At 38.9% G+C, this 12,348-nt stretch overlaps 1 protein-coding gene across 9 annotated transcripts in view; it reads right to left on the reverse strand.

Annotated features, from left to right (window-relative positions):
- The window catches only part of ADD3 (adducin 3), a 101,251-nt gene that overhangs the window by 72,567 nt on the left and 16,336 nt on the right, over positions 1-12,348 (reverse strand). For 2 of the 9 annotated variants that reach the window (XM_054831758.1, XM_054831750.1), the window contains exon 2: positions 3,002-3,151. The exons of 5 other annotated variants lie outside the window; for them this stretch is intronic. The gene's annotated coding sequence lies outside the window, so the exon portion shown is untranslated. Of the gene's footprint in view, positions 1-2,040; positions 2,124-3,001; positions 3,152-12,348 lie in introns of those variants that run through there. 2 more of the 9 variants (XM_054831752.1, XM_054831751.1) reach the window with 2 other exon arrangements.

Below are 12,348 nucleotides of genomic sequence, written 5' to 3' on the forward strand. Positions count from 1 at the left end.
CTACAATCTCGTTACTGTCATCAGATTTCACCTACTAACACGTCATACTCACTCCACATTTTAAAAGTTGCTCTCAGCTTCTCACCAGAAACCATCCACTCCAACCACTCCTACCTAGTGGTTTGCAAGATCCCACCCTCAGCAACACATAGTGGTTCAAAAATGCCAAGACTGCTAACGGCTGTAAGAAATCCCGCCCTCCACCTACTGCAGCTCCCTCCTTTCGTGCTTTGCTCCTACTTCTGCATTCAGTTTTCAGCACCATCCCCTGCACCTACAACACTTCACCTTTGGCCCACCCCTCCTCTTCCACTGCCATGTGCGCTCCTGGTATGAGAATTGCCCATAAGCATTGCTTTGGCTAACCTCCCATCAATCACAAATATACTAGTTTACCACTGAGAAACAGCCCTGCACCTATCTAGCCATTTTTATTGTCAATCTGACACCCACAAGAGAACATTTTCATGTTTTTAATCACCTCAAATTCATTATCAGAAGCAACTTCCTAGTGCTGTATGCAGACCACCTATCTCCTACTCTGTCCAAGACACCTACTACAGCATCAAAGCTTCAAGAATGCGGTGGGCACTTCAGGGAGCAAGACTTCTACTCCCTTGGGATCCATCACTCACACAAGGAAACAAGACCAACTTTCCAACTCACTCAGGTATGTGCATTTGATACGCCATTCTCATTAGACTTGCATGTAAAAAATACACTTAAACATTTGCAGTTATAGTACTAGTACAGCAACAGTGGTCTGCCTAAGGATAAAAAGGAAGGCAAGTTTTAGAGGGAATCTTTCCATACTTTTTCATATAAAGTAACAATAGGATCTAGCACATTCTTACACTACATTTCATTTCACAGCATATTTTTTTGCAAACTGTCTTTGCCACTCCACTCCTAAAAAGTGACCATTCAGGATGTTTTTACAAGTGATGCTTGCTAACTTGATGCTTTGACTACCTGAGCAGCCGCTGATTCCTTTCTAATCTCATCTTTTCCTTTAATACTATGTTGTTTTATTTCTAAGCCATCAAATCTACAGCACCTCTACACCTAGCTCTAGCACAGTTTTCTCTTTCAGCTATGCAGCTGAAGCATTACTCCCATTCTACTTCAGCAACATTACTTCTGAGCATTTCCAGCAAGGTTACAGGCATTCTGCATCTTTTTCCGAGACTGTCCAAACTTGCCTCATACCATGCCCGAAAACAAGAAAAGAATGTAAATAAAAAGGAAGCCCTGCAGCTGAAGTTTCAAGGGGCTGGAGAGGATTTCCCCCACGCTCCCAGTAGCGATTGAGGCAATCGGCCCAGTCACACCAAGGCACGGCACAACCTCCCACCAGCAATCTCTGTGCCTGACAAGAGACGATCAGAAGACGTTTCACAACATAAACTTCAAATGTATGGTACTATTGTCTTCCAGTATTAATTTATGGATAAAGCCATAGCTGGATTCACGACGCCATTATTGCTGCAAAACTGAGAATTATCAGTGAACGTACAGATCTTGAAATATTTTTCTCAGCTACAAAGTCCCAAAACCCTTATTTACTGAAGCAAGCTGAATTTGAAAGTTAAGATTATGATTTGTTTACAAACTAACTCCATTGGTGAAAGAAAAACAGATTTTTATCAGTATTCTTCCTATGTTATTCCGATATTATAAACAGAAATTTTACCTTTTCATATTCTTTAATTTAATCACTTTCATGAAAGGCTCAATCCAGCCCCCAAACCTGAGAAAGAATAGAAACCAACTACACATTTTTTTTTTTTAAACTCTGTTTCTCACTTGTTCACTTTTTACTTCTACAAAGCCTAATTCGTCCAACCTCCACCCTAACCCCTGGGAGCATCTTGTACTTTCCAGCCATCTGGACTGTATTTACTTTACTAAGAAGAAAGTTAAACTTGTTCATGAACAAAGAAAATGCCTTTACTATCTTCCTGTCTTGTCTGCACAGTTATTTTCTAGGTTATTATTTTCTAAAAAAAAAAATTAATAAAATAATCAAAAAATATTTACTGTGAGAGCTCCCCAGAGGGCACAATCTTCCTTGTGAGCTCTGAGGTCATACAACTTCTTCATTTACCATTTTCTAATGCTGCCTTAAAAAAAAAAAAAAAAGATAAATTGCTATCTTTCTCCTCAGTTTTCACCTTCTCTTCACAAAAGCCCTTACAAAGAACACAAAAGTTCATATATGATTGATTACGACAGTAGCAATTGTACCAAAGTGTTTGTTTAGACAGTAAAAGTGACAGTTTTGCAAATAAGACAAACCATTGCCAAACTAAGATCAGAGACAAATTTTAAAAGGAACATAGACAAACATTTACTTTTGAAGTCATACCCATTTTAATGGTATCCCTCCCCCTAGTAGCTCACTGCTAGCGTAGGACTGCTGAATCACCACTGTTCCTCCATGTTTCATCAAAATACACGTGCTGTGACCCCGCTCCCAACACTTTAGATACAAATGTGCTGAGGAAGACTTGCAGAAAAAGTGCAAACTGCAGAAGACAAGCAACTACCTCAAACTATTTTTTACTTTCACATGTTCTTGAAACCCACCTACTTTTATCTGGTTTTATCTGAGCTGCTGTATAATGCTTCCCTTTCAGTGCATTTTATAACCCTATTTTTCAAGGCACATTATCTCTTTCGATCAAAGGTAGTCAACTATAGCTTATCATTAAAAGCTATTTTGAGGCTTTACTCTGTTCCACCAGAAATCTGCACCACGTTTAAATGAAAGCCAGATCAGCCCTTTTGTTACAGGGAAAGTTAATGAAAGCAATGATCAATGCATGACATGTGGCTAACGTTTTCATTAGGAATCAAAGGTTCCTGATGCTTGACCCAAATATCTGATTAATTTCAAATATTAATTCTGTTTAATGAGCTAATCTAATACATGTAATAAGGGAAAAATGCCAATGTAGGATTGTACTGTAACATAAAACAGGTACTAGAAGAAAAATACCTTTTAGAGGATGATTGCTTAAAGAGAACTACCTGCTGTTGTTTATTTTCAAGTTGAACCTCTGAATTTAATTCAAAGAAGTGACCCTTCAGAGGCGTAATGATTTTTAACGATCACGTCAAGTATCTTCTTGTCTCTTCAGCAGCTCTTCTGGAATATCAAGGAGTAGAAGACCAATTACAGATGTGTGGGAGGAGGCTCCATACCACAACCACAGTAGATTCATTAGACTAGGCAATACATAGAATAGAGATTACAATGAATTAAAAGTGTAATTGAATGTGTCCGTGTGAAAAAAATAACTATTGAACTCACTCAAATACCACCACATATAAAATAATGCAAAACAGATAGTTAAAATTTTGCATAAAGCTCTGTGGCCACACAAATGCTTGGAGCAGCATAATTAAGGGGACAAAGCTGAGGCAGAAACACTTCCCTTGCCAACATTCACCTCTTCCATGTCTATGAAACGAGGGCTTAATACAGTGTTAACAAAACCAAACATTCTGCTTCCTTGCACTTGCAGTTGCCAGTTCTAGATTGATTCAACATTATCCCTTCCCAGTTTTTTCTTCCTCATCTCCAAAACTCAAAGGACTATCACTATGATTAAACATGGATTGTCGTTAAAGTTAGCTGAATCATAGCAGATGAAACACATCTCTGCTTTAGGGAAAGTATTTACCAGAAACAAAACCCCAGGAGATCTGTTACCAGTTGAGCAATACTTCTACTAGTAAGGACTTCCCCCCCCCCCTTTATGTGATCTCAAGCTGTCCAAATTTTCCCCAGAATTTACAGTATTTTTTCTTTTAGAAGTGAAGACATGGACAATAATCAATTAGGCAACTGAACTTCCTTTTCTTGAGATATAAGCTGAACATTTCATGCAAGCTACTAAAAATAAGTTTTACTTCCAGCAACGACAACTCCTCACAGCTTAATCAAAGGAATAGCAATCACAGCCTAATGGGCTCTGTTCTCTAGAGCATCTGAATTGGAAAGTGATCAGTAAGAGAAGATTCACTGCAGTAAAGAGAAAAATCTGCAAAGAAGTGAGAACCAATATATTTGCACTTAGTGCGCATCTATTTGATTTTACATGTTTCTAACACAGAGAACGTGAAGCGACTTGATTCTCAGTCCAGAGCTATGGTACTAATTTAGTTTATAAGGAAACAGAGCAGAATCTGAGGGAACAAAGTTCCTGGGTTTGTGTTGCTTCTGTAGCAAACGCAGCATCAGCTGTGGAAGGTGTACGAAGCAAAATCCCTCCAAACAGATTAAGGAATTGAATCTTGAGCATCCTGAACCAGTGATTTCACTAGCAACCTCACTGGCGAGGCACACCCGTCTATTTGAGGAGGGAGAGCACAGAGGTGTAAGAAGGATGCACACCCACTCACTGCCAGTACCAGCCTGCTCCTCTCAACAACAGTGCAGAGAGAGACACTAAAAATAACCTGCACTACAGTTGGTACTTTATATAGTCTGCTCGTTCATGCGTGCTGCAGTTCCTCTATGACTTTAAAAAAAAAAAAAAAACACAAACTCTGCCCACATCTTGTGGCTCCTCTTTCAGAGGGAAAACAAATTTTTAATCAGTGAGGCAGCAAATATTTCTTTTTTTTTTTTCCAAGAACTCAAAGGGGTCCAGGTAAAAGGTGTTGATTTTCAGGAGGCGTTTCCACACCACGAACTCCAAGCGGGTTTCCCTGCCACGATGAGTCCAATGGACAGTGGAGAGGGTCCCCTCGAGCCCTCCCACCAGCGGGGCTGATGGCACAGTGCTGCTTCGGATGCTCTCCCTAGCCACTGCTGTGCCTCACGTGCAGGGATCGCACTCAGGACGCAGACAGACCCAAAGGGCAACTACACCAGGGAACTCCACAAGATTGGTTTCTCCAGGCCAAAATAAATTCTCCAAAGAATTCTGTTTTAAAACTTCAGAAGTACGTGGTGCACTTCCGAAACTTTGAAATGAAACATTCCTTCTACCAACCAGCCATGTAACCCACTGCTTAGCCATGGAGGTTCAATGCACATTTCTGTCTGCAAGAGGCAAAACAAGTCTTGTTATCCATCATTCTCACAACACAGCAAGCTTCTCTCTGGGTACACACAGGGTTTTAAAGAGAAAATAGTTATCTTAAATTCACATTTCAAAACAAATCTGTGTCTCCTTTCTGTTCAATAAAAATAAAATCTCTCTAAAGCAGTTTCAATACAGGTGTTAGAGTGAGGCTAACTCCAACTTGAGACAGAATGCTCCTTGGTTTGCATACCTGCTGCGCTGGTTAGGACAGGGACAATTCTTTTTGCACAGTTGTCGACTTTTCAAAAGGAAAATGCCAATGCACCTTGAAATACCAGTGTTAACTTACTTCCACAAGCGTTTGCCTGAAGGCCAGCAGCCCAGAGGTAACAGCCCAGGCCTGAAATCCCAAATACATTACCATAGGCCAGGATATTGTTTCACTATGCTATTCCACTGCAGACTGCACGTCAATACCCATCTCTATCTATAAATCAATGGAACCTATTTTAGGCACAAAAGCTTCAAAATAAATCCTTCTGATCAACCTCCCAAATTAATTATGCAAATGCTGTATGAAAGTGCACAGATCATTATTACTTCAAATTTTTAAAGCCCTGCACAGATACTCTGAAAGAGAAAGAAAGTAAATGCCTAATTATACACATTGAATAATCCAGATAATGGCCTGTCACATGCATCACTCTGAATGCAAATCAGAATGATGGTTTTAGCTGTAAACACAATGTGGAAAAGTCAAATAACTTTGATCTCATCTTTGGCAAGAACATGCTTAAGATACCATTCTGTATTCAATGGGATATATATATTTAGCATTTTTTTCCTGTTTAATTTCAAAGACTTTCCTTACAATACGTACCCTATAAGATATTCCAATAGAGATGAATAATCATATTTCCCCAAGCAGAAAAATGCTGCCGCTTATTGCCCTGCTAAAAACACTAGAAGCGACAATACTCTGTTTACCACATCACTGTCATTCAAGCAAAGCATGATTGTTTTTGTATTCAAAATGCCCATAAAGGAAGGCTGTACTCGAAAATTCCTGGGGCGGGGGAGGGTCGTGGGGCATTTACTGCTTCGGAGAGAAGAAGAAAGGCATAGCCACAGCAAGTAACTAACCAACCTCCTAACGCCTGCCATGGAAATGAGTCCCTGACATGCACTCCAGGCATGTTTAGCAGGTAGAATTTTCTTCATTTTACACTTTCTTACACTGCAAGCAAACCATATGAAAGGAAGGGCTAAAACTGAACAGGTAGAAGTAGATGAGAAAGTCCAGGTCAGATATGTCAGGGAGGCAGCAGGAGCTGCTGCCGTTCTCTTCATGCCTGGTACAAGAGAAATTCCTTATACCACTCACTGCCCATGCTATAAAGCCAAATTTCAGCACGTGTTAAAACACATTTCAAGATAATGCTATTACGGGGAGATTAGGCTTTTAATTAGACAATTCTACAACTCAAGAAATTTAGGCTATCAGTTGAAAGAGAGCAAATAAGGAATTTCAGTGGCTACATGATGACAGCAGCTATTTCAGGTATAAATGCAACAAGAATGTCTATCTGCTCTATGGCACAGCAGTCTTTGCCTTCCTCCCCCCCTCCCTGGCTTTGCTTTCTTCAACATTTTGCCACGTACAGGTAAACCACAAGATACTAAATTTCACATTGAGATTATACTAGTTTTAAGGTATGAAGAAAATCTATAAAATAACAATATAGGAAAATAAATGCACAGCTTCTTAAATGACAGATAATTGGAATAGATTTCAGGGTCAGTCCAGTGAAAATACTGCTGCTGCACAGTTTTGCCTGGTTGGATCACCGCATTGAGAAAATAAATGACAGATCCTGTCAGATACTGCTGCAATATCTACTATAGCAAAGTTTACTGATGCAATCCTTGTTTGTCATTCACCATAGAGATTCCAGCGTTCCAAATGGGAAAAGAGAAAAAACACCCAACACACCCACAAACAGGACCGTTAAAACTATATGTAATATTATGAGTCAGTTTACAGAAAATGTAAACAAGAAAAATACCCAAATTTACTAACCTTCAGGAGACAAATCCCTACTTTGATGAATGCCTAGACCGTGCAGAGCTTCAGAAGATTGCTCAATTAGTTTAGCTTATTTTGCCATCACAAGCAAAAGGAAATTCTTACATTTTGACTTGGGAAGAGACTTCATTTCACAATACATGTATTATTCTCCAAATCCGATAATCCTAACTTCAAATCAGCAAGAACATTGCAATTTAACACAGGTCAAGCATTCTCAAAAATAGAAGTTATCAGGGTATAAGAACATGAGCAGTTAACCTTTCTTTCCCCTTCAACAATCAAATTTTTTCCCTTTTCCACTTGATGCAAAACATCATTTGCAACTTAGTCAAACTGACTCACTTCCACAGGATCCTCCAGCACACTTCTAGCAAAGCCCTTTTGGGAGAGGATTGTTTATCTTCCTTCAAAACCATAAGTTGAAATGATACTCAATTGTACAGTTAGAACAGTACAAGGGTAAATTACTACTGTACAAAAAGGATGCTATTCAGTTTTTTAAGTTCCTCCTGCAAGAAAGGAAGGATGAGACATCAGTTGGTTTTGATTCCCTTCTCCCAGCTCTTGCAAAGTTAAATCAAACCATGCCACCCCCCTCCTCACCTCTCAGTAGCCACCTTTCTAACAAGATTCTCAACTTTGGCTAAGGACATTTATTGTATACACTTTGATCCCTTCAACAAAAATCACTTAAGAAAGGGAAGAAAACATGCACTGATCAAACAGAGCGCCACATAAAGTGGTGATGCAAGACTGCACATATATTGAAGGCCAGCAGAATCAATCCAAGTCCAGGTCTAAAATAAAACAGCACTACAGAAGCGTAAGAGTTCCTGAGTACGCGCACCTCAGGCAATTTACACAAGCCCTCACTGATCTTTGCAGCTCACTTGCTTCCACTGCTAAAATTGCTAAACTCAAGAAACAAAACAAACAGTCATTTTTATATGCTGCTTGAGAACTTGTACAAAAAATTCAGTTACAAAACAGAGCAAAAGTAGAATAGAATTAATTGACATCTTCAACTTGAGTCCAACTGTTGAATGTTTTAATGATTCAAGTCTAATCTTGAGGTTTTATCTAAGCTTTTGTTTTTACTCCTTTATAGTACTATTTGCCTATTGAGATTGGGTTTGGAAATGTAAACAGAGGCTTGTTACCTACTTAAACAGAAATCCTATCCAGCGTAACATTTTATTAAGTCAAGTCTCTACGCAACACACTATCCATATTCTGGCCTCACTGTCTTCCTGGCCATCTGCTCCTTCCTCATTTGCTCCTGTTGCTTGCTTCATCTCTGTTTGGCAAAATGTACAAGTTCGGGTCTTTGTATAAAAACAACCCTAACTGCTTAACAAACACCTTAGGAATTGCAAATTGTAACATTGTAACATCTCATGAACTTTCTCCTGAGTTTGCATCAACCTATAGGCTTACTAGCAAAGTGCAGTCATGTTCTCAAGTTTCCTGTTTTAATATTCCCCCTCTTCCTTTTTTTAAGCAAGATTGTTCTCATCCTTTAGAAACAGGAAGTCATTAAGTTCAAAATGTTTATACTAAATGAAAACATACATATTGCCATGACTGGATTCAGTGACTATTGGGTGGTCTCAATCTGAATCCACTTTCTGACCAGCAAGTGCTTCCCTTAGAGAAATTATCAAAGCACACCCTCAGAGACCAAGGACTGGAAAGGTATAAACAATAGCTATCATAATTACAGTTCAGGATTTTTATTTTTTTTTTTTAGCTTTTTTAAAGACTTTAACATGCCCACAAAAACCTCCTAGACATCTGTTTTCAGTAAGCATTTAAATAAATGTTTTTCCTGAATTATATCAGAAATCAGCTAGTGCTGTTTGTTTCTTGGGATAAGGTCAGTATCATGCATTAATGCAGCACCTCTGTTGCAGTAATTCGCATGTTGGTTTGTGCCAGAGTGTGGTTGAAGAGGGAAATTCATAGCCCACTTGCATCCTCCACTGAACCTTCAGAACACCATCTGCAACTGCCTGTGATCGGTGTCTCCAACATGCCAACTTCTGGTCATACTGTTCTTGTTCATAAACTCCTAAACCATTTTGAGTTTCCTCTTAAATTTGATAAGCATTAAAAAAAAAAAAATCTTCAGTTTAGTACTTTGACAATACTACATCAATGGGTGGCCCACAAAGACTTCCCCCATACACAGAACATCTGACTATAACTCTCTCCAGCCTAAGAAAAAAAAAAAAATCTTTCACTTGTGATTCAAGTTTAGGCATACTAATCCCAACTTACTACAGCTCAGCTTTTGCTGATATAAATTAGATTCCAGGAGAAATCAAACTCCAGTACATCACCACAAATTTTCAATTGCTTTTTCAACACCATTTGTCTTTATTACAGGAAAATGTACTTCTTCCTAACCTCAAGATTTTAATTATTAAATAATATTTGTAAGAAGTGAAGAACTCTCTTCTCAGAAAAGAAGTGCAAAGCAGTTCCTCAGCAATCATGAGCACTTTCAGGAAACTTGAATGCTCCTCCAGCACGCCCACTTGCTTCCCGTGAACAAGCAGTGTTCAGAATTATCTGGAGAGGTCTTCCAAAGTGCTGAGAACATAATTTCTGTGCATTTTGATGCTCTATGAATCACCAAGAACAGAACACGAAGCCAAGAAACAGTAAAACACGCACATGTACAAACAACGAATAAGAGCTGCTAAGACTAATATTAGACCTACGAAAATATATCCTGAACATATCAGGAAGAGACCAGCAGGAACTTACACGTTATGCCACTTCCACATGAGACTCTTTACTTTTGTTTGGACCCACAGATCAATATGAATGTCAGGAATTAATAAAGCTAGCAGTACAGATCAGCTCTCCAGAGAGCAGCCACATCTGTTCAGCAATGCCAAGCTGCCAGCTGGATCGAGTCCCAAAAGCCTTTAAAGGGTCATCATGCACAGCAAAAGCTTGTACTCAGCTAAAAACCTTTTAGCCTAGCAGCTAAAAAGGTAATAGGTATTCTGTTAATTACATTAAGATGTTTAGCTCTGTTAATTAGGATGACTAATTTTAAAAGGCCTGACAGCCACAGTATTTAAATTCCTGTTTTGTTCTGGTATTGCAACAAAAATCTGTTCTAAACCACTGCTATTATCATGGCTGAGTCAAAAAAAGTTATGTTGTTAACACATAAGTTAATCAGTTGAAATGGAAAGAGTCAAATAAAGTATTACTTATTGAATACTGCATACTCTAAGCAACTTTAATGTATGAATAATTAACTAAAAAAACCCAAAATGAAAGACACCCTGGGTCTCAGATGAGACCATTAACCACATGAGGTTATTTTATCTAGATACAAATTGTCAAAACATCCTTTCCTTGTGCACATTAAGGGAAGAAATAAACCATACATAAGTATGCCCCTCACTGACACATAAGGTCTTGCAGGCCATAAAAGCTCCCATCGAGTTTTTGACACAAAAAGCTCTTTCTGAAATAACTGTCCGCTGGCCTGTATGGAAATCGCTCCTTCCAAATACCTCAAAATGAGAAGTACAGTACCATACATGCTCGATTAAACACTGCTTTATCTACGGCTTTTCCCACACTTGCAGGTGGCCCAACTTTTGTGTGAGAAAGACACGGCTGACACCCTTAAATACTCTGGTGGGCACGTGCTGAAGAGATCTGTTGTTTAGGATTACAACAGCCACTGTGTAGCTCCCCCTGCTCTGAGGGCATCACAGCCCAATACTCTTTATGTTACAGGAAATCACGCCTCTGATGTTCGCAAGGTATTTCCAATTCTTATCTTTCGGCCATTTCCCAAGTGGCACCCAAAGGGTGAGTCCAGGCTGCACGTCTTCAAAAGCCCTACAGAGAGACCTTGCGTTGTACACGAAGAAGCCATTTTAAGAGCGTAATTAAGATCAAGTTGCTGAAATTAGCCTGAACAATTCATGCGAATGACTACTGTGCCGTCTATTTTATTAAAAGCAAATCACGGCTCCCAAACAGCAGTGAGCAGTACCAGGGCTTTGCTACTAGTCCTAAAAGGCACTGCATCTGTCGGGGTTTGTCACTGCTCAGTAGTGCTCTTTCTGACCCCACACAACGCTTCAGGAGCGCTACCAGCATCTCAGGGCCACTGCAGGATGCGGGACACTACCCGTGAGGGCACCTGGAATTATTAGCCCCCACTCGATTAGCAATTCAGCTACTAATTTTATATCCCTTTAAGCAGGGCTTATTAACCACACTACACAGTACCCCAGACCAGGCCATATGGAAATGCAGATGTCATCTGCTCACCTTTGTAATCTGCTGTAAGGTTTTTCAGATGAAGACGTTATTTCATCTTGCGGTGCTATATAAATAAACAAAGTATTATAAACAATCACTTTTATCTGACTGGGGTTATGTCATATGGTTTGCTTTCTTTATGAAAGAAAACACATACATAAAGTGCAACCAGATGCTGTTGGCAGAGAATAGATTTAATATGGACTCATTTCTAAAAACATGATTACAGATGTGGCCCACATCTTGAACCCAATGTTTAAGGAAAAATTCTCTCTATGTATAATCATTTCACTCATCTTCTATGTTTTCTCTAAGTCTCTTAACTCACAAAAAAAACCACTTCCTGGAACTAAAAAAGTTACACCCACCCCTCTCTCACTTCCACCACAAAAATTATTCAAGCATACCCTTACCAAAAAAGAGCTGAACAAGTTACTGAGGAAACACTTCTTTGTAGCTGCTCATTGCTATACCAGCTGTGAGAAGGCAACATTGCAGGTTAGAACTAAGTCTAGACAGAGCTTCTTTACTACAAACAATGCTTACCTAGGACTGCACCTGACTTGTAATTTGATTTTCAAAGTACAAAAATAGTTACAACAACTCTACTTGCAAGAGTGGAAAAATTTAAGACACTTTAATTAATTATTTTTAGTTTAAAAAAATATTTATAAAATCAACTGATCAAGTTTTTGATCACTAATGACATCTTTAAAATCTCTTACCAATTTATAGAGATCTCAGTAAGATAACTCAAATATACGATAAAGATTTTATTGTTGTGCTCTAGCATTGCTTAGAACATAAAACGTAATTTAATTCTGATAAAACCCCGATCAATCAACAAAATGAATAGAAATAACAAGTAAGTTTTAAATTCAACATTAGAAAAGTCTAAGAACGAACTTGGTTCTTTCA

This window comes from Grus americana, chromosome 7 (genome assembly GCF_028858705.1).
Source record: "Grus americana isolate bGruAme1 chromosome 7, bGruAme1.mat, whole genome shotgun sequence".
In the NCBI taxonomy this organism is placed as follows: domain Eukaryota; kingdom Metazoa; phylum Chordata; class Aves; order Gruiformes; family Gruidae; genus Grus; species Grus americana.